Here is a 26,806-nt window from a genome sequence, read left to right as displayed (position 1 = left end):
CTAATGTCTGGGAGGCCTAGACCGCCAACTTGCTTCTTTTTGGATAATAGTGTCCGTGCTACTCTAGGTTTGGTCAGACCCCAAATGTATTTACCCAGGGTCATCTGTGCTTTTTTTAAAATGTTATAGGAATCGGGATTGGGAGAGCTCGAAATATGTAAATAAATTTGGGAAGGGTCATCATTTGAAATGATGCTACTCTACCCACCCAGGATAAAGCCTTCATGGAAAAACTGTTAAGGTCTTTCAACATGGTATCGAGAAGGGGGAGATAATTTCTACTATATAGCAAGGAACAAGGAGAGGTTATCTTAACACCTAGGTATGGGATCTCTGAAGTTTGCCAGTCTAAGTCCTGGGAGGATTTCAAGGAGGCAACCTCAGCTGGCGGAATATTAATAGGTAAAGCCTGAGACTTGGCGCTATTAATTTTATAGTAGGAAAGAGACCCATATTGTGAGATAGTAGCTAGAGCAGCGTCCAACGAATTACTGGGATTGGTTAACGTGAGGATGATATCATCCGCATAAAGTGTGATCTTATGGGATCTACCTCCTATTTCCATTCCGGCTATTGAAGGTGAGTTTCTTATGGATTGTGCTAGGGGTTCTAATGCCAGGATAAACAATAAGGGGGACAGGGGGCAGCCCTGCCTGGTTCCATTGGTGATTTTAAACGGATCCGACACCACACCGTTAACCCATACTTTTGCGGATGGAGAGGATATAAGCTATGGATAGTCTGCAGAATCTGCCCTGAAAAACCCATCTGGCGGAGAGTAGAGAATGTGTAATCCAATGCAGGCGGTCAAATGCCTTTTCCGCATCTAATGTGATCGCAAGCATTGGGAGATTGTGTATTTCAGCATAGTTAAATAAGTCTACAATCCGTCTAGTGTTGTCAGACGCTAGTCGGCCGTTCACAAACCCAGTTTGGTCAGGGTGAATCAGAGAGGGGAGGAGTGGAGCCAATCTATTGGCAATAATTTTGGCAAAAATTTTTATGTCAGAATTAAGCAGCGAGATGGGGCGGAAGTTCTGGGGAACATCCGGGGTTTTGCCTGGTTTCGGGATAGTGACTATTAGTGCTTCCAACATATCTGGGGAAAAGGATGACCGTCCTGCACTAACTTAAATATTTCAAGCATGTAGGGAGCAAGAGTACTCTGGAAGTGGCGAAAGTATTCATTAGAGAGTCCATCAGGACCTGGGGATTTACCCAACTTAAGGGATTTGATAACTTATTAATTTCAGCGAGTGAGAATTGTGTGTTGAGGGACTGCAACTGTGTCTGAGAGAGGGCCGGGAGAGACGCCTGAGTGAGGAAATTTTCCACCAAGATAGAGTAATCACCAGGAAGGGGAGTAGTCTCCTTCAAATTGTAAAGCGACTGGTAATACAATTTAAATTGGTTAGCAATCTCTCGGGGGTCTGTCAGTTTTGCTTTATTCTCGGGATGTAACAGATGAGGATTTTAGATTTTGATTGTTGAGTTTTTAGTTGTTGCTAAGTCTGCCAGCTTTATTGCTTTGGTAGTAGTATTTGGAGCGAAGCCTCAAGAGAGACCTATGATAGTTTTGGAGAAGTAGGCTACTAAGCTTATTACGTGCCTCTCTAAGCTCATTGGAGCACTGATAGGTTGGAGCCGGCTTATTAGTTGACTCCAGTCTAGCGATGCATTCCAAGGTTTGTGTAATGTCCCGTTCTCTGCGCTTCCTTACAACCGAGTTCAGTTTGATTAAAGCCTCGTATATACGCTTTGGGCTTGCCATAAGACAAATTTATTAGAAACTGAACCGTTGTTAAACTGGAAGTATTCATTCAACTGTGCAGAAAGCTCAGAGACATGGATTGGGTTATTAAAGAGAAATGTGTTATTCCTCCAAATAGGGGGTCTAATGGACTGAAACTGCTCTCTAGGGTATAGTAATCGGGGCATGGTCAGACCATTTAATGAGGCCAATGTCAGTGGAAAGTATGAAGTAAAGTTGTGTGATCTACCACAAACATGTCGATTCGCGAATAGGACAGATGTATCGGAGAGAAAAAGGTATAGTCTCTCTCAAGGCTGTGCTGCGCTCTCCACACATCCGTGAGGCCCTCAGAGTGCAGGAAGGTGGCAACCCCCGCATCCAAGCGCCTGGCGGAAAATGAGGAATCAATATTGGGGCAGAACAGTATTGAAATCCCCGCATACAACCATTTTCCCTTGCTTAAGCCTGTTCACGTTGCGCATAAGTTTATGTAAAAAAGCCAACTGGTGTGAGTTAGGGCATATAGGTTAACCAGCGTATAAACAATGCTATTAATGGAGCAGACTAGGATAATATATCGGCCTTGTGGGTCAATTTTGGATTTAATGTGAGTGTAGGCGACAGTGTTTTTTACTGCGATCAGGGTACCTCTCTTTTTCTTGTCACAATGCGAATGCAGGATGTCAGGAAATAGGCGGTGGCGCACTCTGCCAGCATCTGCTTGTAGTAGATGAGTCTCCTGAATACACAGAACATCAACGTTAGCTGCCAAAGCTTCTTTCCACATATAAGACCTCTTCTGAGGGCAGTTCAAGCTTTTAACATTGAGGGACATGATTTTGAGACCCATGATGTCAAGAGGGAACTACCAATTTAGATTTCGGTGCGTAAACACAGTATTATGCTTCAATATCAATGAAACAGAGATTGCTGGCACTTACGGTTGAACAACGGGGAAGAGAGGAAGGAGAGAGGGAGGGAGGAAGAATAACAAACAAATATAACTTAAATATCCGTCTAAGACTCAGTACGTATTGAACAGGACGGAAATAACCATCTAGGTGAAGGCAGGGCGAAAGTTCAACACTAGATTAGAGTAAATCCAAAGGGTAGTGGACAGAGGGACCTGCACCAAAATATATAAACTCTGCTGGTTCAGCGCCCGAACATAAAACACGGGAGTCCCAATATGATAAACAAAGCTATTCAGCTCCATTGTAGAAGTTCCTATTTATTAGGCGTCGGGGGTCAGTCCTCCAATGTAAGTGGAGCATCAGAAGCTATGGTGGTGGGGTCAGTTCCCACATTGCTAGAGGACAGTGGAATCTGCCAGAGGTGAAGTAATTGCTTCCCTTCTTCCAGGGTTTTGATGGCGTGCGTTTGTCCATTCTTGCGGACGAGGATCTTTAGAGGATAGCCCCATTTGTATGGGAAGTCATTATCCCTGAGGGCTGTTGTGATAGGTGAAGTGCTCTGCGTCGACGGAGTGACCATGGAGAGGTCTGTGAATAGTTTAATCTTCTGATACGGAGCAGGTAGTGCAGTCTTATTCTTGCTGCAGCCATAATTGCTCTTTGGTATGAAAAAGAATACGCGCTAACGTATCACGCGGAATATTAGGGCCAAGGTGTGGAGGTTTGGAAGCCTGTGGGCTCTATCAATGATCATATCAGGATTGGGATCTGTGGCAGGAGAGCTCTTATTAGCCCTTTCAGGTACGTTTGCAGATCCTGTGGGGCCACATCTTCAGGATACCCCTAAATTTTACGTTGTTCCGTCTGGAGCGGTCTTCTAGGTCCGCCATTTTCCATTTAATAGCCTCCAGCTCATCAGCCATGGCGTTATGGGCATCAATTATGGCGTTTTGTGATGCGGCAAATTCGCCCATTTTCACCTCCACATGCTGCACTTTTTCCTCTGTGGTTTGCAGTCTGGCAGATAGAGGGTTAATCAGTCCTGCTATGTCTGCCTGCAGGGAAGATTTCAGGGCAAGAAGCATGTTCTTAAGAAATCCTCAGTGGACTGGCTTATCTGAGGTAGGGAGTGATTGGAAGGGATCCAAGGTGGTAATGATGTGCGGGTGTACTCACTCAGCTGCCGTTGGTCAATGGGCTGTATCAATTGCTGGAGTTGAGGCCGAGCGGCAGCTCTTGCTGCGCCATGGAGCGGGCGCCATCTTGGATCCCCTGTGTGGTGTGCCGCAAAACTCTGGCTTCCTCTGGAGTCGGTGGAAGCGATGGGGGAGACACATGTAGCAGGTCAGTGCTGCCTGGTAGGATCGTAGGGAGGTGAGGTGTGAGACTGGTGACATTGCGCTAATGGGGGATCCCAGTGCCGGCCTGTCTGTACCATCGCGCCATCTTTAGACCGTCCCCAGTCAAAATAGTTTTCAAGATTCCATCTTGCAACTTCTGCAGGTGCTTCCTCGATTTCCCCATTGCGACTGCAGAGGAGTAGAGCATCTGGAATGGTGGGAGAATGATATTTTGCGGTGGATAGAGACGAGGCAGGCCAGATTTGCAGGTCGCTGAGGTGCAGGAGCTCTTCACTCAAGCGGCCATCTCGTTCGGCAGCCTAGCCACGGCCCCCGTGTCATTATATTTTTATCAGTATTATTGTTATTGCTAATTTTATCAGTATTATAACATTTTATTTAATAAAGTACCACATACTCCATATATTGCGAGTGCCCAGCCCTTCTTTGAAAAATTCTGATTAGGAACATCATTGAGCCGAAGCGCAGCACAACAGCCGCCGATGACACGCGCGCCGCCGACTCGGAAGTCTCATCAGGGTACGCACTTCAGGGTATGGCGCACATGCGCGCGAAAAGCGAGCGCGCCAGCCAGGACCGCGGCAGAGTACCGCCGCAGAGAGTGGGATTTAGTCAGGATATAGAGGGGGCCAGAAGGCCCCCTCTCCATCTAACTGCGCAGAGGCCGCATCCCAGCCAAAATTAGGAAAAAAATGGGCCACAAGGCCAAGACTTGCAGCAAGCAAATCAATAAGGTAACAGCAGCGCCTGAACCTGTCCTAAGTCCACAGGACAGATACAAAAGCACTGGTTGAAGGGGCGGTGTCCCTTTATAGGGGGTGTTAATTGTTTAATTATCTTGTAGTAATTGTAATCAATAAAATTCCATCTGTCCTACCAGTTTCACAAGGGAGAACTCCCACTTGTGCTGCTGGTTAGGGTGTAAGGGAAAGTGGCAGGACTATGTTCTGCATCTATGTCCCTTTTGATGCACCCCTTCCATGGTGCTGCACATCGAGAGGGTTACACATACATAATATAAAAATACAAATATGATAAACATGGAGCTATTAACAAGCCGGTACAGAGGGGAGAGGTCCCTGACCAAAAGGGTTTACAGTCTACATGGGAAGGAGAAGGACACAGTAGATGAGGGTAAAAGCTGCTCATCGGCTGTGTGGTGGTGCTATGCTCATTGTAGTGGTGGAGGCTTTCCTGAAGAGGTGGTTTTCAGGTTGCTTTTAAAGGTTTAGATGTTTGGGGAGGGTCTGATGTACTAGGGTAGCGAGTTCCAGAGTAGGAGGATGCACGTGAGAAATTGAAACGATTGTGTGAAGAACAAACAAGAGGATAAGAAAGAATGGGGTCTTGTGAGGATTGGGGATTATGTGTGAAGGTTGCATAAAAAATCCAGCACTGCCGTTCTTCAAACCAGACATTTTATTTCACAATACACAGGCAGAAAACTATACATGTGTATTGCAAAATGAAGTATCCAGTTTGAAGAGCGACAGTGCTGGATTTTTTATACAATATTAAGAGTAGTGTTTGGGTGCAAATTTTCGAATAGCGAATATTAATTGTGAATATCGGCACTTTGAGAATTCGCCAATGAGAAGGCTGCAATGTCTTTGTCTGAGCTTAGCAACATCCCTACAACCAATAGGAAAGTTGCCTACTCCTTTACCATATAAGAACCTCCCCAGCAGCCCTTTTATGCAGTATTTTGCAGATCTGAGAGAGACAGCAGTGTTATTGCTGTGCTCTCGTGCTTTCCTGTGTCATTACATTAGATAGTTAGTTAGCTTATATACTGTATATAATACAGATAGTTAGTGGGAGATAGTCAGTGTAGGTTAGATAGTGATATAGTGGAGCTGATTATGTATGAACAGCAGAACCTACATGCTACATACATAGAGCTGTGATTGTCACAAGTTTCACAACAATACTTAGTGCACCAATCACTAATAAGTAGTCAGACCTGTTAAAATGTGAAGTTGTACGTATTGCGCCAAAATATTTGCATCATTAGTGCCAATTTCGCAATCGCGATATATCTGAGCACTCTATATGCATATAAAGCTATTGTAATGTTCTGCCATGCCAACCATTTTCTTCAGTCTCAGAAAACTTCTAGCAGCTTGAAAAATGTAGCTATAGTGAACCCATGCCTGTATTTCAAGCACATTACACGAATATTACATTGACTATTTTTCGCGATCAAGAAAATAATCTCGAATTCGCGAATATATGACGAATATTCTACTAAATAATGCCCCTGCCGCTCATCACAATTAAGGAGTCCCAATCTCACCATAACAACGGCGCTCTAAAGAAACGTTAATTTCACCTTGGACTGTTGAGCTGGTAAGGGGGGGGGGGGGGAGTACCCCTATTCTTTTTTGTCTTTACGTGTGGAGATGTAACAGAAAAGCAGGTGGGAGATATAAGGAGGGGACAGATTGTGAACGGCCTTATATGTAGTGGTTAGTATTCTAACTGAATTCACTGGACAATGTGGTAAACCTAATTTTCCACTTCTTTGCCCAAGCCTCCAATCTATCCAGATCCATCTGAGGCAGTATGAGTGAGCTGGATACAGTACCTACAGAATTCAGCATCTGCCTCCATTCATGTTTTGCAGGTAATAAAGATGGAGTTAGGATACATATGAAACACTTATATGAGCATCACTTCGTCACTGAAGTCATGTTGCGTTATTCAGGGTTAATTAACAGATGTGACATCACAAGCGATTCCCACCACGATATATCACTCAGCTCCATATCTATGAAAGGTTGTACCATTAAACCACAGGAATTGACATATGGGGTTAATTATCACAGATCACCCGGTCAGATAAATCAGTGATATAGTCATCATGCACCACATTATCACTCTTTTCCGCACAGGAGGGTTAGTCTGTAGGAGCAATGAAGGGTCACAGCGCTAGGAGAAAGATAATATAAGCAAAAAGACAATGTCTGTCAGTGACAATGGGGGACGCTGTCGTGGAGCAAATAGAAGAGTTTATTTTATCTGTAAAAGTTTGTAATGAAGATGAAATATTAATATGTCCCCATACATTATAAAACTATTACATGGAGCGTCGTTACTTCTCCCCATGTCACTCTGGACTCTCCCCGCAGTGTGGTGGAGGTGTGAATACAGTGATGAGAAGCAAGGTTCATGGGGCAGTTCATCTTCACTGCTCTGCAAGTAAACAAGGCTCTTCTTCTCTTCCAAGAAATATAATGCAGTTGTTTTGGCTGATCCAGGAATAATTCACCCAGAACATAAATATTCTTATTGGCTTTTAAGCTGGAGATACACGGTGACATCAGAATGATATGTTGCATTATGACACTACATAGAATGACTGTCAATGGTTCACAATGTGACACACTACACATCAATTTCAAACACTTGGATTCTTCTTGGTTGCAGTCATATGTGACTTTTTCCATGATAGAACACAATGCAAGTCATGGTCAACTACAACTTGTGCAGTTTGCAGTATTTCTACTGCCAAATCTCAGCTCTAAAATAGCTGCATGACAGCAAGTTGCAGACACGTTTTTGAGACTGTTCTGAGACTCGCAGCATGTGATACTTGTTGCCATATAGCCCGAAACTTAACTTATGTGAATAAGATGGATTTAAAATGCTATTTTGCTCTTATCGCTTTCGCCAAATCTAAAAAACCATATAGTTTCTCTTGATCTGCTAAGTTTAAGAATTTTTGTTCCTTCTTACAAAACATAAAAAAAATAATATATTATCAAAATGGCTTCTCTCCTGTGTGACTTCTCTGATGTCCTAACAAGACATGATTTAAGTGTAAAACATTCCCACATTCTGATCATGAATATGGTTTCTCTCCTGTGTGACTTCTCTGATGGCTAACAAGACATGATTTAAGTGTAAAACATTTTCCCACATTCTGAACATGAATATGGTTTCTCTCCTGTGTGACTTCTCTCATGTCTAAACAAGATCTGTTTTTTGTGTAAAACATTTCACACATTCTGAACATGAATATGGCTTCTCTCCTGTGTGACTTCTCTCATGTCTAACAAGATCTGCTTTTTGTGTAAAACATTTCCCACATTCTGAACATGAATATAGTTTCTCTCCTGTGTGAATTCTCTTATGCTGAATAAGATTTGATGTTTTTGTAAAACATTTCCACATTCTGAACATGAATATGCCTCTCTCCTGTGTGACTTCTCTCATGTGTAACACGATATTGTCTATTGTAAAACATTGCCCACATTCTGAACAGGAATATTCTTCTCTCTCTGTGTGACTTCTCTCATGTGTAACAAGATATGATCTCTTTGTAAAACATTTCCCACATTCTGAACATGAATATGGCTTTTTCTCCTGTGTGACCTCTCTGATGTACAACAAGATTTGATCTCTTTGTAATACATTTCCACATCTAAACATGAATATGGCTTCTCTCCTGTGTGACTTCTCTCATGTGTAACAAGATATGATCTCCTTGTAAACTTTTCCCACATTCTGAACAGAGTATATGGCTTCTCTCCTGTGTGACTTCTCTTATGTGTAACAAGATATGATCTCTTTGTAAAACATTTCCCACATTCTGAAACTGAATATGGCTTCTCTCCTGTGTGAATTCTCTCATGTATAACAAGATATTGTCTATTGTAAAACATTTCCCACATTCTGAACAGGAATATGGCTTCTCTCCTGTGTGATTTCTCTCATGTATACCAGATCTGTTTTTTGTGTAAAACATTTCCCACATTCTGAAACATGAATATGGCTTCTCTCCTGTGTGACTAGTCCTATGTCTAACAACATTTGATTTATCTGTAAAACATTTCCCACATTCGAACACGAATATGGTTTCTCTCCTGTGTGAATTCTCTTATGTTGAATAAGAGGTGATGTTTTTGTAAAACATTTCCACATTCTAAACAGGAGTATAGCTGCTCTGCTGTGTGAATTCTTTTGTGTGTAGAAAGTCTTGATTCTTCTATAAACTGGTTTACCACCCTGAAACTTTTTATCCCCTTTCTGACCTGTATTTTCGGTAACAATCTGTAATTGGTCAGAGGAAGGTCCCTCTTGATGAGGGGGGTTATATAATAGATCTGTACTTTGAAGCCCTGGGTGTACACTAAGGGTAATGAGGTTTTCTCCTGAGGAGCGGTGCATGATATCTTCAGCTTCTTCTTTATAATTTAGTGATAATACAGCTTTGCCCTTAATATTTTTACTGGAATGCTCTGTGAAAAAAAAATAAAAACATTAGAATTTGTGATTATTTTTCAAACTATTCAGTGGACAAACCTAGAACATTACTATTAGGCTGTAATTGGATATATGATATATGGTATAAACGTATAAACCAGCTCTGCCTCTAATGCCACCAGATGTAAAAGTAGCTATCCTATAAGTTAATGTCCGACTTTTTAAACAGGTCTTGAGGCGTGACTTGGATAATGATTATGTCAGCATCATTAATGGTCCTTTTATTGTACCTGCTGCTGAAAAAACACACACTGCTCAGTAAAAGATGCAGTTTCCCTGGTTCTGGTGCGAGAGATCCTCCTTCCTCCAGCAGCAGATTCAGTGTGTAATTACACCTCCTAATTCCTTCTGCTGTTATTTACTGCAGCCTGGACTAAGCTTGTATGAGACAGCAGCAGCGGGGAGGAGGTACAGTCGTGGGCAAAAGTTTTGAGAATTACATAAATATTGGAAATTGGAAAAAGTTGCTGCTTAAGTTTTTATAATAGCAATTTGCATATATTACAGAATGTATGAAGAGTGAGATTAACTTAATCCCCCAAAAACTTTTCCATTGCATTTCATTGCTGTTATTAAAGGACCTGCTAAGATCATTTCAGTAATCGTCTTGTTAACTCAGGTGAGAATGTGACGAGCACAAGGCTGGAGATCATTATGTCAGGCTGATTGGGTTAAAATGGCAGACTTGACATGTTAAAAGGAGGGTGATGCTTGAAATCATTGTTCTTCCATTGTTAATCATGGTGACCTGCAAAGAAACAGTGCAGCCATCATTGCGTTGCATAAAATGGCTTCACAGGCAAGGATATTGTGGCTACTAAGATTGCACCTCAATCAACAATTTATAGGATCATCAAGAACTTCAAGGAAAGAGGTTCAATTCTTGTTAAGAAGGCTTCAGGGCGTCCAAGAAAGTCCAGCAAGCGCCAGGATCGTCTCCTAAAGAGGATTCAGAGTGCCACCAGTGCAGAGCTTGCTCAGGAATGGCAGCAGGCAGGTGTGAGCGCATCTGCACGCACAGTGAGGCAAAGACTTTTGGAAGATGGCCTGGTGTCAAGAAGGGCAGCAAAGAAGCCACTTCTCTCAAAAAAAAAACCATCAGGGACAGATTGACCTTCTGCAGAAAGTATGGTGAATGGACTGCTGAGGACTGGGGCAAAGTCATATTCTCAGATGAAGCCTCTTTCCGATTGTTTGGGGCATCTGGAAAAAAACTTGTCCGGAGAAGAAAAGGTGAGCGCTACCATCAGTCCTGTGTCATGCCAACAGTAAAGCATCCTGAGACCATTCATGTGTGGGGTTGCTTCTCATCCAAGGGAGTGGGCTCACTCACAATTTTGCCCAAAAACACAGCCATGACTAAAGAATGGTACCAAAACACCCTCCAACAGCAACTATTTCCAACAATCCAACAACAGTTTGGGTGAAGAACAATGCATTTTCCAGCACAATCTAGCACCGTGCCATAAGGCAAAAGTGATAACTAAGTGGCTCGGGGACCAAAATCGTTGACCATTTTGGTCCATGGCCTGGAAACTCCCCAGATCTTAATCCCATTGAGAACTTGTGGTCAATCCTCAAGAGGCGGGTGGAAAAACAAAAACCCACTAATTCTGACAAACTCCAAGAAGTGATTATAAAAGAATGGGTTGCTATCAGTTAGGAATTGGCCCAGAAGTTGATTGAGAGCATGCCCAGTCGAATTGCAGAGGTCCTGAAAAAGAAGGGCCAACACTGTAAATACTGACGCTTTGCATAAATGTATATGTTGATAAAAGCCTTTGAAACGTATGAAGTGCGTGTAATTATATTTCACTACATCACAGAAACAACTGAAACAAAGATCTAAAAGCAGTTTAGCAGCAAACTTTGTGAAAACTAATATTTGTGTCATTCTCAAAACTTTTGGTCCCCGACTGTACACTGAAAGGAGCATGTTACTTAAGGAACAGATGGATGCTGGGAAGGTACAGAAACGAAAATGGAAAATCGCTATGACCTCAAAGGGCTAAGTAACTGATCATCTGAGAATCTGATCATGACCACCATCTACATTTAGAAAAATAGCTTTACCATGAGGTAAAGCACACATCTCAGTCTTAAATCACGGACATGACAATTCGGTCTATATAGCCTAATGGCCGCACAGACACCAGATCTCAGGTTTATAGACCTCTTCAGGATGCAGTGGAATAGACAAGTGAGGTCATCAATCAGAACCTATAATAAAGGTTTCCTGCACTTTGTTGGGTCAATTACACTAAGAATTCAAGATGTTCTAAGGGGAACGAGGGTCCTATGAAGAATTAAGAAGGTGGAGCTAATGAAGTGTCCTGTGAGTGCAGGTAATCATCACTGAGACGTCTGTGGTCTGTACAATAATCACATGTGACATCGGAGCTTCCTAATAATCATGGAGACTGGAGTGCACCGAAAGGAAGCCAAACACAGAACCAAACATCTTTAACCACTTAATGACTAAGCTAGTTGTCATTAAAGAGGACCTTTCATCAGTATAATTTTAATAAACTAATAACCCTACCTAATAGTGTGGCTTCCACTGATGTTCCCCCTTTTTTTTTTTTTTTTAAATCGGCCACCGAATGTTGAAATAATAGCCCCGTTTGTTCTGCTGCAGCGCCTGTCACTCAAGCGCTTTTTTGTATGGGGCGTTGCTAAACTTTTTTCTTGCTATGGGCCTTGGCTGAGAGCGCAGCCAATCAGAGCGCTCCTCTCTCAGCCAGGCAGATCAGATAGAAAGATCAGCGAAAGATCAGATAGACAGGCCGAGGGACGCGACGGGTGTGGAAGCAGCGGTACGAGCGGCAGGGTAAGTATCATAATCATCCCCTAGACATCGCTGCACTTTAGCTCCTTCTGCCTGGCTGCGAGAGGAGCGCTCTGATTGGCTGCGCTCTCAGCCAAGGCCCATAGCAAAGAAAAATGTTTAGCAACGCCCCATACAAAAAAGCGCTTGAGTGACAGGCGCTGCAGCAGAACAAACGGGGCTATTATTTCAACATTCGGTGGCCGATTTGAAAAAAAAAAAAAAAGGGGGAACATCAGTGGAAGCCGCACTATTAGGTAGGGTTATTAGTTTATTAAAATTATACTGATGAAAGGTCCTCTTTAAATTAACAATCTTTTTTTTTTTTTTCATTGTTATATTCCAAGACCTAAAACTTTAATATTTTTGTCTGTGGCTGTGTGAGGACTTATGTTTCACTACTCCTACCAAAACTACAGAAAAAGTAAAAAAAAATTATGACTTGTATTTTGTGACATGAGTTGTATTTGTCAATGGAATCATTTACTTGTAATTTATTATTTAGCTTTAATTAATTTTATTTCTTGAAAGAACATAAAAAGCCCCAGCAGGACTTCCGGTTCCGGCGCCAACATGGAAGGCGTCATGTGCTAGGAGCTCCGTCCCCTGTAGCACCACAAAGTGCATTATCCCCTAAAAACGGACTGCTCCAACACTACAAAACAGTCAGGAAAATGTATTTGAATAAGCGATCACCGGTTTATGGACCGATTCGTAATACCCATGGGGAGAAAATCTCAAAGAAATCCTGCAAAGCTCTGCAAGGTGCGAACAGAAGCCAAAATAGCGGCGCAAATAGAAGAAGACGGAGGCTCGCAAGCCCCGGTCATAACGGACTCAGAAAACCCTACTCCAGATATGGAGGGGGATAGGCTGGACATAGACTATAAATATCTAGCTGTGCAAGTTGTTGCCCGCATTCTACCTGACCTCCAGGAAGCTCCTCCACAGTGTCACAGTCCTTTTTGGCCCTGCAATCCAAGGTCACACAACATACCACACGCCTCGACGAGTTGGAGGCCAGAGTGGCGGCAGTTGAAGCTGAGAACAAGTCAGCCCATGCTCACCTCACCAAAGCCCTGGCTGAAAATGCCAGACTCTGGGGCAAGATAGATGACCTCGAAAACCACTCAATGCGGAGTAATCTCCGCATAGTTGGCCTCCCAGAGAGTATCCCAGCCAGAGATCTCACCGCCATCTATGAGTATGAACTACCGGAGGCCCTGGGACTATTGACTCGTTGTAAGGTGGAAAGGGCACATAGGGTGGGCAAAGGCGTCCCACCTGAAACCAACAATAGACAGAATAGGAATAAGATTGGATTGGCTCACCCTCCAGTTAATACGGAATGGGTGCTCCCCCTAAAAGAAAGATATCCCCAATCTTCTAGGTAAGTGAATTGACTAAGTAGAGGAGAGGGGCACACCTACATAAGATAATCAAATGGAGCTGCAGCCAATACGTTTTAAACTATTTATTTGTCACAATAAACTAAGGTACCTCAATAAATCATAAAATACATTCAATAAAATACAGTTAATACATAAATAACCATCTGTGTGGACTCAAATAACCAGTATGGGGTGTCACTGGTACCCAATAGGAAATCGTAGGTTTGATAATGAATAAATCCAAATGCGCAATGATAAATGCGCTATGTCTCTGCTGGTGTTAGGTAATGACTAGCAGCTAAGGCTAGTATGTTGCAATAGTGTACAAAGTCTCGTAATATTGCTTGCTGATTGTTACAGCATATCAAATAATGCGTTATAGTGGCTTGCTGTGTGTGAACACACTACTCACTGTTTGAAGCGGTGAAGTGACCGATCACTCGTGCTCAGCGTGGCGTCCCACGTGTTGCAGCACAAGAGGTCTCAGTTCCGGTCCGCTCTCGGTATATGTGAGCAGGGTACCGTGACAGGGAAAGAAACTGTCCGTTTAGACGCCGGGGTCTGTATACTCTGACCCACTTGAATTGTCGGCGTTACTTTGGTGTCTGTTGGTGTAGACACAGAAGGACTTGAATTTCTTCCTGTCTGCTGTGTAGAAAGCGCTTCAAAGAACTCCAAATGTTGCGCAGATAATACGCTGCGGTTTCTTGCTTGCTTTACTCGAGACTTGTGCACCAGACGCGTTTCGGAGTTGGCAGTGACTCCTTCCTCAGTGGTCAAGTCTCGTCTGTTGTCAAAGAGTTTATATAGGGCTAGAGCCATCTGTTCATTATGATTTATTTCGTCATCATGAAGTGGAACAGAAAATCTGGATTTAGGATTCCCGGCTATTTAACATTTGGTTATTTAATTATTTGCATATGAATATATACCTATAAATATACTCTAAATGTCAAAAATACATAGTAATATATATATATATATATATGTGTATATACATGTGTGTAAAAAAGTAAAATAAACGTATTGGCTGATGGTATGATATTTAAAAAAGACGGTCTTTCATGTGAACAAAGTCCTAAAAACATAATAATCGAATTTAATATAAGTTTAGTTTAGAATTGCTTACTGATACAAGATTGTTTGCATATGACATGTGATTTATATTTAATCGTCATTTCATATATCTTTGGATGTGGTTAATATTTGATATTGCTTGTTTTTCAATCTGATGCGGTTTTTGTGCGTTTTATCCTTATAAACACAATATTTGATCTTTATATGGTTGCATGTAGGGATACAAGCAAGATCAAATTATTAAGAATACCGCACTTCAAGATTATAACATAATAAAATAGTAAAAGGATAAAAGATTAAAAATTTAAAAGTCTAAAATAATGATCAACATATATTATGTATAGTATAATTTACAGAATTACCCAATGGATCGTTCATTGCTCATATTAGGTGTCTATTCTATACTAGTAATGATACAATTCCACTCATTATTCTGCTTCATTTCATCATATTCCCTGCTGTTTAACCGTGTCTACATCCCTATTCATTATGGATCATAGATGTTGATCCCCATATACAGGTGTCCACGGTCAAACCGCATCATATATGTATATATCTGGATGTAAAAATATGTGTTGTAATATAAAGTATAATCAATATGGGATTGTGATGATGCAAAATAATGCAGAATAATACGTAATAATATTAGAACTTATTTATGTATTAACTGTATTTTATTGAATGTATTTTATGATTTATTGAGGTACCTTATTTTATTGTGACAAATAAATAGTTTAAACGTATTGGCTGCAGCTCCATTTGATTATCTTATGTAGGTGTGCCCCTCTCCTCTACTTAGTCAATAGACAGAATAGACCATCTGCGACATCAGCTCATGGTAACAGAACATGTCAAGTTATTGTAAAGTATCTAGATTATTCGGACAAAGCAGCTATATTGCGAGCTTACAAGCAGGGAAGTGGTGTTGTGACACTGCAAGGCCACCGAATTCTATTATTTGGAGACTTTTCTGCTAAAGTGACTCACCGCAGACGTGCTTTCGCCCCTATTTGCTTCGCACGCTTTAAAAACCAAACCCGCTTCTCTTTATTATTTCCCGCCACCTTAAAAATATTCCATCCAGATGGGTCAACAACCTTCGTCGATCCAGAAGAGGCCACCCACGTCCTGATGGGATCCCGCCAAGGAATCAGAACACTCTTGGCTCGCACCTATACAGAAGAAACCTCGACAACTCTTCAAAAAGAGGAGTGATAGGATGGCCACAAGCACTGACCGGACGCCCTCTGCCCAGAAACGAGGATCTCCTACTCCTGGACTTCAGAATTAATGAACAGCAACACGTTCCTGAGGGAGATAAGTATTCCGCTTCATATTCACATGCTGGGGGTTTGTTGCTGTTAATATGTCGAGAGTATGACCTGAAAATTGTGATTGGAAGCGGACACTAGGTGGGAAACCGTTAATTGAACTTTTATGTTTGGTCTTGATTTTGCCTATACACCTGATGGTGCCCACGCTGATGGCAGGCGCTGCAAAGACCCGCCAATGGAAAAGTTGGCATTTGAGTTAGCCCCTAACACTCCCAGTGAGATATTGATAGAGCCGAAGGGGGCTTTATGTCTTATTATTTTTACTAGATATTTTTTTTCTTTTTCTTTTACCATTCTACTTAGTACTTTACACGGTTATGCTTTGTGGAAGCTTATGGGTGGGGTCACTCATGTTATGGTTATATTTAATGTTCCTTCTGCTAGAAAAAATTGAAGTCCTATATAATAGTGCCAGTAGAGATCTTTCTACTTTCGAAGGTTGCAGGGAATGCTTCTACCATTAGCAACCTATCATTGTTACAGGTTAGAGTTAGGGGAGTTGAGGGGATACATTGCGCTCTCTGTTCTGACGGGGTGGATTAGTTCAGCGCAACAAAGCTTTCCCTAATGACTAGTCCTTTGAAGATAGCGTCTTGGAATAAAGGGTTTAAGGTCCCCTAGCAAACGTATGATGGTCCTGAAACATCTTAGGCGTTTGAAAGTGGACATTGCCCTCCTACAGGTGACTCATATTTTAGAAAGTGATTTCTTCCGCATGAAACATCTCTGGGTGGGGGAAGTATATGGTTCAGAGGCTGTGGGTAAAAAAGAAGGAGTACTTACACTGCTGCAGCGTGGTCTCCCTTACACCGTGCTAACACACAACCATGACGATGTGGGAAGGATCTCACATCTACATTTGACCTCTCCAGGTGGTGATATTAGCATATATAATATTTATGGCCCTAATGAGCCTAATGTGGAATTTTTCGTCACCCTTAGAGGGCATTATCCCGGGATCCTCTCGAAATGAGAATTATAGGAGGCGACCAGAATGCAGTGGTTAGCCAGGAGGAGGACAGAAGAAGGGGGTGGGATGGGGAATAAGCAGGGAACTAAAGATATGAGACTGGCCCATCTTATCAGAGATGCAGACCTAGTTGACACATGGCGACTATTCAACCCTGAGGGTAGGGAGTACACGCGTTTCTCGCATATCCATTTTTTATGATCATGCCTAGACTACATCTTAATTAATAGGAGGAGTATTGTGTGCTTCTCGGAGCCAAAAATAGAAGATATGGTTATCTCTGATCATTTACCGGTCTCGATAATTCTCCGGGAGTATATACCTAAGGGAGAAGACTTCCTTGGGTGATTTCCCTCTAACTTGATCAATGATGAGGACTTCCGGGACCTTCCTTGAGGCTGGTGGCTAGAGTATAAACATGATAACGAGGAGATGTCTAATCCTCAACTACTATGGGATGCGGGAAGAATAGAATGGCCTACATGTACAATAGGAAACGCTCGGTCAAACTGAAGCTCGCCCAGTTGAGCGACACTCTGAAAGATGCTTACACGGCTTTCCAGAATTGCCCATCTCCTTCCTTGCAGAAACGGTGGCAACAAGATAATGTAGAATATGAGATATGGCTTCAACAATGGGAAATCACAATCACAGTGGGAAGCATATTTATTTCGCTATGGAAATAAAGCAGGTAGTCTACTAGCCAGATTAGCCAAGGGACAGAGACCCTCGACCAATATACCAACCCTTAGAGATAGACACGGAGGGGTGAGTTCTCACCCGAAAGAAACAAATCAAATCCTGAGAGACTTTTAAAACACTCTGTACGGATCTCCTCTGAAACCAGTAGAGGGAGTAGATGACTGGTTGAAAGACATCCCACTACCAACACTATCAGAACTAGACAGGGAATCACTTAACGCCCCAATTACCACAGAAGACGTCACTAAAGCCATTAAACATTGGGTAAGGCTCCTGGACCCGATGGTGATACAGGGGAATTCATTCGCATATTATCCCAGGACATAGCCCCAACGCTCTACCAAATATACACGAGATTTATGCATGGTACAGGTATACCAACTGAAACAAATACGGCACATATAAAGGTTTTTGCCAAAACCTGGTAAAAGACCCTACATTAGCAGCATCATATCGCCCAATCTCATTGATCAATGTCGACCTTAAGACAGCATCTAAAATACTGACAGACTGGCACTCATATTGCCGAGGTTGAAAGCCCCAGCACAAGTAGGGTTTGTACAAGGAAGGGCTGCAGTTACAAACATTCATAAGGTTCTGACAGTCCTAGACGAGGTGAAGATGCGCCCTGCGATTCATCCATCCCCAGCTATAGTCACTATTGATGCTGAGAAAGCTTTTGACAATGTAGACTGGGGATGGATGGGAATTGTATTAGACAGCATAGGCTTCCGTGGCCCATTCCGGCAATATCTTACGGCACTATATACTAACCCTCAAACTAGAATACATACCCCTGGATTTCTCTCCAGCCCTTTCAGCTTGTGCAAAGGCACCAGGTGGGGCTGCCCACTTTCCTCACTTATATTCATCTGGCAATAGAACCATTGTCCCTCAAACTAGGAATGAGAAACAATATAGAGGGCATCAGGATAGGTAGTACAGAGCTCAAACACGCACTCTTCACTGATGACCTGTTGGAACACCCACACAGAGACTTGAAACACCTATTCCAGCTCTTGGCAGAGTTTGGCAACCTGTCAGGTTTCAAGGTAAATGCAACCAAGTTGGAGGTTCTGTTCTTGGGCTGCAATCTATCAAGGGAAGGAGACCAACCTCTAGACGTACCAATACAAATAGCTTCCAGACCCATAAAGTATCTAGGTATCCACATTGGGAAACGACAAGAATCCCTGTATATATTAAACTATCCACCATGGATTAAAAAGATTCTAGTTGATATAGAGCGCTGGATGAAATATCCATTATCACTGGGGATGGGGGGGGGGGGGTGAGGGTGAGCTTTTAAAAATGATGTGTATACCAAAGCTCCTCTACCCCATGCAAACCATTCCTCTCCTCCTTAAACACTCCGATATTAACACTCTGGAATCTGCATTTAGATCTTTCAAATGGGCGAGAAGGAGGCCTAGGATATCGCTGGCTAAGTTGCAACTACCCAAAACATTGGGAGGCCTAGGATTGTCGGAACCTGAGATGTTATAACTTGGCCAGCCTTATGAGATACAGGACTGACTGGATCTTTGGCACTAACTTCTATACCAACCATACCCTGGAGGCACAATTAGTGCACCCATGGAAGCTAGAGGCATTATTACACACCAAATGTGCGGCAATACCTTCTTCAGTTAGAACCACTTTATTAGTGAAAGATACCATAGCTGCTTGGAAAGGGTCACGTAAAATATTCGACCTACCTTTCATGCTCTCAAAATACATGGGCATCTGGGGACACCCGGAATTCCCAGCAGGGTTAGAATCTAAACACTTTGTGAGATGGAGGGCTGCGGGCATGAAGTATGCAAAGGATGTGTGGAATATGCAAGAAAAGCGTTATTATTCTTTCACTGAACTTAAGGAACTACATCAGTTAGGGAATGAACACCTGTTAGCATACCTCCAACTCAAGGGGTTCATTTCCAATAATTTTCACCATCTAGTATGTCAGGGACATAGGAGAAAATCACTATCGGAACTGTATCAGGGAATTAGGGACATCAAGCAGGAAAATACTGCAGAAAAGCTCTTCCTCCAATGGAAGAAGGAGTTCCCCTCCATGGACACTAAAAAAGTGATTCTGCAGGGCTAAGACAGGATAAGAAAGGTAATTACTAATGAGGGGAGGAGGGAAACACATTTCCGGATGAACTATTAGAAGAACAGAATTGAACCCGCGCTGACTAAGTGTCAAACTCCACCGCGGTGCATAAATAGTATTGGCACACGTGAGTTGGAGATATGCACTGGCTGAAATTGTCATATGATGTAAAAGTCCCGGTGTATCAGTGTCTCCTAGAAATATGTGGAAGGTAAGATCCAATAAGTGAGGAGCAGATATAAAAAAGACAGCAGTTACTTACTGGTGAACGTGCTTGTTGGTAGATATACTCATACTGCTGGATTCATTCCGTTTCATAAAGTCCTTCTCCTGCGGTTGTTAAATTCTTTCAGTGTCTCTGCTGGCGGTGTCTTCTGCTTTCCTCGTGGCACGCGCGTAGCCCCGGCCGGTAACTTGCGCGCGCTCTCGGAAGCAATGTTTGGTAGTTGTCCTGGAAACCTAACGTGTGACGTCACACCTAAAGCTACGGAAGCTTCTCTGGTCCACAATACCTCCGACGCGTTTCGGAATAATCGTATTCCTTCCTCAGGGATAGCTATGGAGAACGCTTCACTGGTTTATAAGCTTCTTGGTTTCCATGGGAACAGTCATTTGTTTATAAGGCCGCGCTGAAGCAGAGAGAAACACTGTGATGTTTGTAAGGGAGGGTTTGCCCGTAAGTAATCGCTCCTACATGGTTTCTTTATATATTCATTATTATTTGTTCCCTATTGGCAGTCTATAATATATTAAGTTGTCACTACTGAGTATTGGTTATATCTTATTTTTATTTATAATTTTTTATATTTTATTTTTTGTTTTTTATTGATTTTACCTCCGTTTTGATGGTTATGTTTCTGTCCTTTTTCATCTTAGAGGCCCATGGTACAGTAAGTTGTAGTTTGCCGGGATTTGTAGATTATAGGAAAGCAAATAATTCTATTTCTTGGTTGAGACCAATTGGAGCCAAGGTGTTTAAGTTATAGATCCATTCGCTCTCTTTGCGAGACATCACTTTGATAAAATCGCCTCCTCTGGGGGTCCTGCCTAATTTGTTCTACTCCTCCAAAAAAAGAGCCTTCGAATTTGACCTTATACTTGTCACTATAGTGGCGTGACAGTGGGTGGCCTACGCATTTTTTATTGATGTTTTTTATATGCTTCCATATCCTGATTTTAAGTTCACGCTTTGTCCTTCCTATGTAGATCTTCCCACATGGACATCTTATATGGTAGATGACCCCCTTCGAGTGGCAAGTTAAATGGTTTTTAATCTTATATGTATTATTGTCAGTGGTGATTTCTTTAATAATTTCTTTTTGTCTTGAGGCTAGACAAGCCTTACACGTTCTGCATGGAAAAAATCCCTGTTTATCTTCAGGTACACTCAGTTTCTTCCTATTTCCATCCTTATTGGTTCTGATAGATGGAGCTATCATATTCCCCAAGTTTTTTGACTTCCTGAAGATGAATTTAGGTGCCATGGGTAATTTCTCCCCAATGATTTTGTCATGTTTAAGAATATCCCAGTGTTTTTTTTATAATTTGTCTGAATTGGAATATTTTTCCATGGTACTGAGTGATTATCGGTATGTTGAAATCAGGATTTTCTTGATTTGTTATATAAGTATATGTATATAAGTTTTGTTATATACATTCTTCTTGCTAGTCTCTTCATTCTTTTGTATGAGTGATTTTCGCTCTCTCTTTAGAACCTCCTGTTTAATTTTATCTAATTCAATGACATTATATCCCTTTTCCTCAAATTTTTTACTTAGATTGTCTGCCTCCTGTTCAAATTGTTCGCTTAGTGTACAATTCCTTCTCAGGCGAATATATTGGCTGCGTGGGATGTTGGTAAGCCAGACCGGAAGGTGACAACTGTCCAGGGAGATAAAACTGTTGCTGTCTGTAGGCTTGGAGTATGTCCGAGTTACTATTTTATTTCTTTGAATTTTGATCGTTAGGTCTAGGAAGTTTACTTCTTGAGTGCTATAGGTGGGCATGAATTTCAAATAAAATTCATTTTTATTAATATTCTTTAAAAACTTTTTTAGTGACGGTTCACCCCCTTTCCACAATATCATCAATAAATCTCCGCCAGAGGACCAGATCCGCGCGGAGTGTGCCACCGGGGAAGATGGTGGACAAATCATTGAGCAGGCACCACAGCTAAATGCGAGGGGGGGGTCCAGTGACCCCCCCGTGTCGGCGATCGCCGCAAACCGCAGGTCAATTCAGACCTGCGGTTTGTAGCTTTTACCTGGTGCGGCGGCGGTGGTCGGCGGTGCCATCGGGTCCCCATGGGGCTGTGGGGGGGAGCCGATGGCATGGAAGGCAGCGCGATGCCTAAGGAAGGCAGCGCAATGCCTTCCGGTGACGATCCTGTGAGATCCAGCCCCCTGGATCTCACAGGTCGGAAGCTGTATGAGTAATACACACAGTATTACTCATACAGCCAATGCATTCCAATACAGAAGTATTGGAATGCATTGTAAAGGATTAGACCCCCAAAAGTTCAAGTCCCAAAGTGGGACAAAAAATAAAGTGAAAAAAAAAGTTGAAAAAAATAACGTTTTCCCCCCAAAAAATTAAAAGTTTCAAGTAAAAATAAACAAAAACGGCATTTTCCCCAAATAAAGTAAAAAAAAATTGGTAGAAAATAGGGGGGAAAAAAAGTATACATATTAGGTATCGCCGCGTCCGTATCGAACCGGCTCTATAAACATATCACATGACCTAACCCCTCAGATGAACACTGTAAAAAATAAAAACTGTGCTAAATAAACTATTTTTTTGTCCCCTTACATCACAAAAAGTACAACAGCAAGCGATCAAAAAGGCGTTTACCCACCAAAATAGTACCAATCTAACCGTCACCTCATCCCGCAAAAAATGAGCCCCTACCGGAGACAATCGGCCAAAAAATAAAAAAACTATGGCTCAGAATATGGAGACACTAAAACATCATTTTTTTTTTGTTTTAAAAAGGCTGTTATTGTGTAAAACTTACATAAATAAATAAAAAAGTATACATATTTGGTATCGCCGCGTTCGTATCGACCGGCTCTATAAAAATATCACATGACCTAACCCCTCAGATGAACACCGTAAAAAATGAAACCTGTGCTAAATAAACCATTTTTTGTCACCTTACATCACAAAAAGTGTAATAGCAAGCGATCAAAAAGTCACACGCACCCCAAAATAGTGCCAATAAAACGGTCATCTCATCCCGCAAAAATCATACCCTACCCAAGGTAATCGCCCAAAAACTAAAAATGGCTCTCAGACTATGGAAACACTAAAACATGATTTTTTTTGCTTCAAAAAAGAAATCATTGTGTAAAACTTACATAAATAAAAAAAAGTATACATATTAGGTATCGCCGCATCCGTGACAACCTGGTCTATAAAAATATCACATGATCTAACCTGTCAGATGAATGTTGTAAATAACAAAAAATTAAAACGGTGCCAAAACAGCTATTTCTTGTTATCTTGCCTCACAAAAAGGGTAATATAGAGCAACCAAAAATCATATGTACCCTAAACTAGTACCAACAAAACTGCCACCCTATCCCGTAGTTTCTAAAATGGGGCCACTTTTTTGGAGTTTCTACTCTAGGGGTGCATCAGGGGGGCTTCAAATGGGACATGGTGTCAAAAAAAAACAGTCCAGCAAAATCTGCCTTCCAAAAACCATATGGCATTCCTTTCCTTCTGCGCCCTGCCGTGTGCCCGTACAGTAGTTTACCACCACATATGGGGTGTTTATATAAACTACAGAATCAGGGCCATAAATATGGAGTTTGGTTTTGCTGTTAACCCTTGCTTTGTAACTGGAAAAAAATTATTAAAATGGAAAATCTGCCAAAAAAGTGAAATTTTGAAATTGTATCTCTATTTTCCATTAATTCTTGTGGAACACCTGAAGGGTTAACAAAGTTAGTAAAATCAGCTTTGAATACCTTGAGGGGTGTAGTTTATAGATTGGGGTCATTTTTTGGGTGGTTATTATTATGTAAGCCTCGCAAAGTGACTTCAGACCTGAACTGGTCCCTAAAAATTGGGTTTTTGAAAATTTCTGAAAAATTTCAAGATTTGCTTCTAAACTTCTAAGCCTTGTAACATCCCCCAAAAAATAAAATATCATTCCCAAAATGATCCAAACATGAAGTAGACATATGGGGAATGTAAAATAATAACTATTTTTGGAGGTATTACTATGTGTTATAGAAGTAGAGAAATTGAAACTTGAAAATTTGCTATTTTTTTTTACAGATTTTTGGTAAATTTGGTATTTTTTTATAAATAAAAATGATTTTTTTTTTACTTCATTTTACCAGTGTCATGAAGTACAATATGTGACGAAAAAACAATCTCAGAATGGCTTGGATAAGTCAAAGCGTTTTAAAGTTATCACCACTTAAAGTGACCCTGGTCAGATTTGCAAAAAAATGGACAAGTCCGTAAGGTGAAATAGGGCCTAGTCCTTAAGGGGTTAAAGGTCTGTGCAAGCGCAGAGCGCAAAACCGGATCCGTTTTGCCGGAACACTTGGGGCCAGATCCGGCATTAATGCATTTCAATGGAAAATAATGCAAGGCAAGCGTTCTGGAATTTTGGACAGAGAAATTACTGGAGCATGCTGCAGAATTTTTTCTGTCCAAAAACCGTACAGTGACTGAACTGAAGACATCCTGATGCATCCTGAACGGATTGCTCTGCATTCAGAATGCATTAGGATAAAACTGGTCAGTTATATTCCGGTATTGAGTTCCTAGGACGGAACTCAATACCAGAAAATTTTAACGCAAGTGTGAAAAGTACCCTAAATTACGCTTTTTGATCACTTGTTATTAAGTTTTTTCCGTGGCAACTGAGAATAAATTTGCAATTCTATCATTTATTTTTTTACGGCGTTCACCGTAGGTGATAATTTACAGGATATTTATGTAGTCCGGGTCGTCACGGACGCGGCAGTACCAAACATATAGGGGAGATTTTCTTTTGCAATTTTTTTAAATTAAAAAGCGTATTTTCAATGGAAAAAAGCATTTTTTTACTGTAATTTTTTTTATTTAAAAAATGTGTTTTTTTTTTCCACTTAATAGTCCCACAAGGGGACTATAACAAACAATTTTCAGATTGATTTTAAAATGCAATGCATTATCCCTATATTTCATTGCATTTTAATGTCTGCTATACTGACACTGACCAGCAGGTTGCCCCAGAGACGCACAGCCTGCTGGAAACTACTCAAGGCAGGCTTGGGGCCTTCATAAGACCCCAGCCTGCCTTTACACACATCGGCACCCCACAATCACATTTGCAGGGTCCCCATGGGAGACAGAGGGAGTTCGCTCCCTCTGTCAGTGCTTTACATGCAGCGGGAGCCATTGCCCATGGCATGTAAAGTGTTAAACTGTCCGGATCGGCACTCCTGTTGGTCCGGGCTGTTAGATCAGGACCCCGGCTCTCATGTAAGAGCTGGGTCCCCGCTTCCCTGTGAAAAAGTGGCGGCCCAGTCTAAGGCCCCTTAGTGAACACCGTAATAAGCCATATAAGTGGTCATTAAGGGGTTAAAGAAGTAACTGTCACATTCTGTCTAAGGGGATGGGGCAACAAAGAGCGGAAGTCATGTGGTCAGCAGATGTCAGCTGGATAAGGGAAACCCTTCATAATGTAATGGTCCAATTAAAGAGCAGCGCAGCAGCCGGTGATCAGATTCTCCTCCTGCCCTGAAGGCACCAAGGACAGAACCTGAAGTCACTTTCTCCATTCATGATTCCATACCTGTGGTGACATCTCCTGGAATGTCTTCCTCCACCTCAATCTTACATGGGAGATCGCCCATCATCCGCTCTTCTTCATCCTCCACTTTAATATCAGTCAGATCTTCCCCCTGATTTATCATCTGTAACAATTCAGTACAATACAGCAGACAGGTGGGAAATCTAACAGATCCACAGAAGAGACCCCCACAATCTATGACCCCTCTATGACTGCAGGACCCCCCTATATAGATGTGTACAGGGCTCAGCTCCATCTACCTGAGGGTTCTCTGGGACCTTCTCCTCTGGACAGTCCTGGGAATACAAAGGACGGGGACATCTCTCTGGTGGATTTCTCCTCCTGGATCCATCTATGGAGACACAAGCACACAGTGACTGAATACATGGCCTCCTGTAGATCTGTCTATAGATCAGACACTTCTCTCAGCTCCTTCACTTCTAGGTATAGTTATCGTGGGAAATAACAATATTCTGTTCCTCACCACCTGTGCTGAGATGCCCTAAGCATCTGAAAAGGAGCAATGGTAGAATAATCAGTATCTGAAGAATCACATTACATCATGTGGACGGCCAAGTGCATGTGCGTGCCACTTACCTGGGGGACAGACAGCACTATGGGAGGAAGACAGGAACAGGTCATTGCATCCGTCAAGGGAGACCTTCAATGTTTTTTCACCCAATTGAATCCCCAGGCACAAGCCACAACTGCCCTAGACACCCGCCTCTCTAATGTTGAGGAGACCCTTCTCTAGAATGAACCCTGAACAAACATCTACTTCAAATTGATGATTAGGAAAAGAGGGGTCGTCGTAATAATATCAAACTGTGTGTAATCCCTGAAACTGCTTCTACTAATGAGCTGCGTTCTGCAGGGACTACAATTTTTAATACTGTTCTATCCAGACCAGCGGCAGTGGGAATTTACTTAGAGTTCATTGTGTCATGGACCCAAAATGCCCTGATAATTCTACATCAAGAGATGTTCTTTGTAGAGTGCACATCCCCAGAGAAAAGGAGATTTTGCAACAGGCCTGGAGACGGGGGCCAACCTCATTTGCAGGTGCTCAGATTAATTTATTGCCAGATGTTTCCAGATGCACCCTGGCAATGAGACATCTTCTTAAACCTCTACTACAGTCACCAAAGCTGGAGGAACATACCGATGGGGCCACCCATTCCATCTCATTATCCGCAAAAACCTCTTTTGTCTTTCATTCCCCAGAACAAGCTGAGGATTTGGCGCACTTCTTGCAATTCTCTAGCCTCTCCCTGCCAAACTGGCTGGACTTTCCAT

At 42.0% G+C, this 26,806-nt stretch overlaps 1 protein-coding gene and 1 long non-coding RNA gene across 2 annotated transcripts in view; one reads left to right on the top strand and one right to left on the bottom strand.

Annotated features, from left to right (window-relative positions):
- LOC120991201 overlaps nucleotides 1-25,827 on the bottom strand; it is a 26,162-nt gene extending 335 nt beyond the window's left edge. The window contains exons 1-2 of the long non-coding RNA XR_005776554.1: nucleotides 25,771-25,827; nucleotides 25,514-25,634 (exon numbers count right to left, since the gene is read on the bottom strand). This is a non-coding gene — a long non-coding RNA (uncharacterized LOC120991201). The remainder of the gene's footprint in view (nucleotides 1-25,513; nucleotides 25,635-25,770) is intronic.
- The window catches only part of LOC120991121, a 496,450-nt gene that overhangs the window by 367,976 nt on the left and 101,668 nt on the right, over nucleotides 1-26,806 (top strand). The window lies entirely within an intron of this gene.

The sequence above is a fragment of the Bufo bufo genome, chromosome 2 (assembly GCF_905171765.1).
Source record: "Bufo bufo chromosome 2, aBufBuf1.1, whole genome shotgun sequence".
NCBI lineage: Eukaryota > Metazoa > Chordata > Amphibia > Anura > Bufonidae > Bufo > Bufo bufo.
The sequence above is the reverse complement of the archived record's forward strand: the minus strand, read 5'-3'. Positions and strand labels throughout refer to the sequence as shown.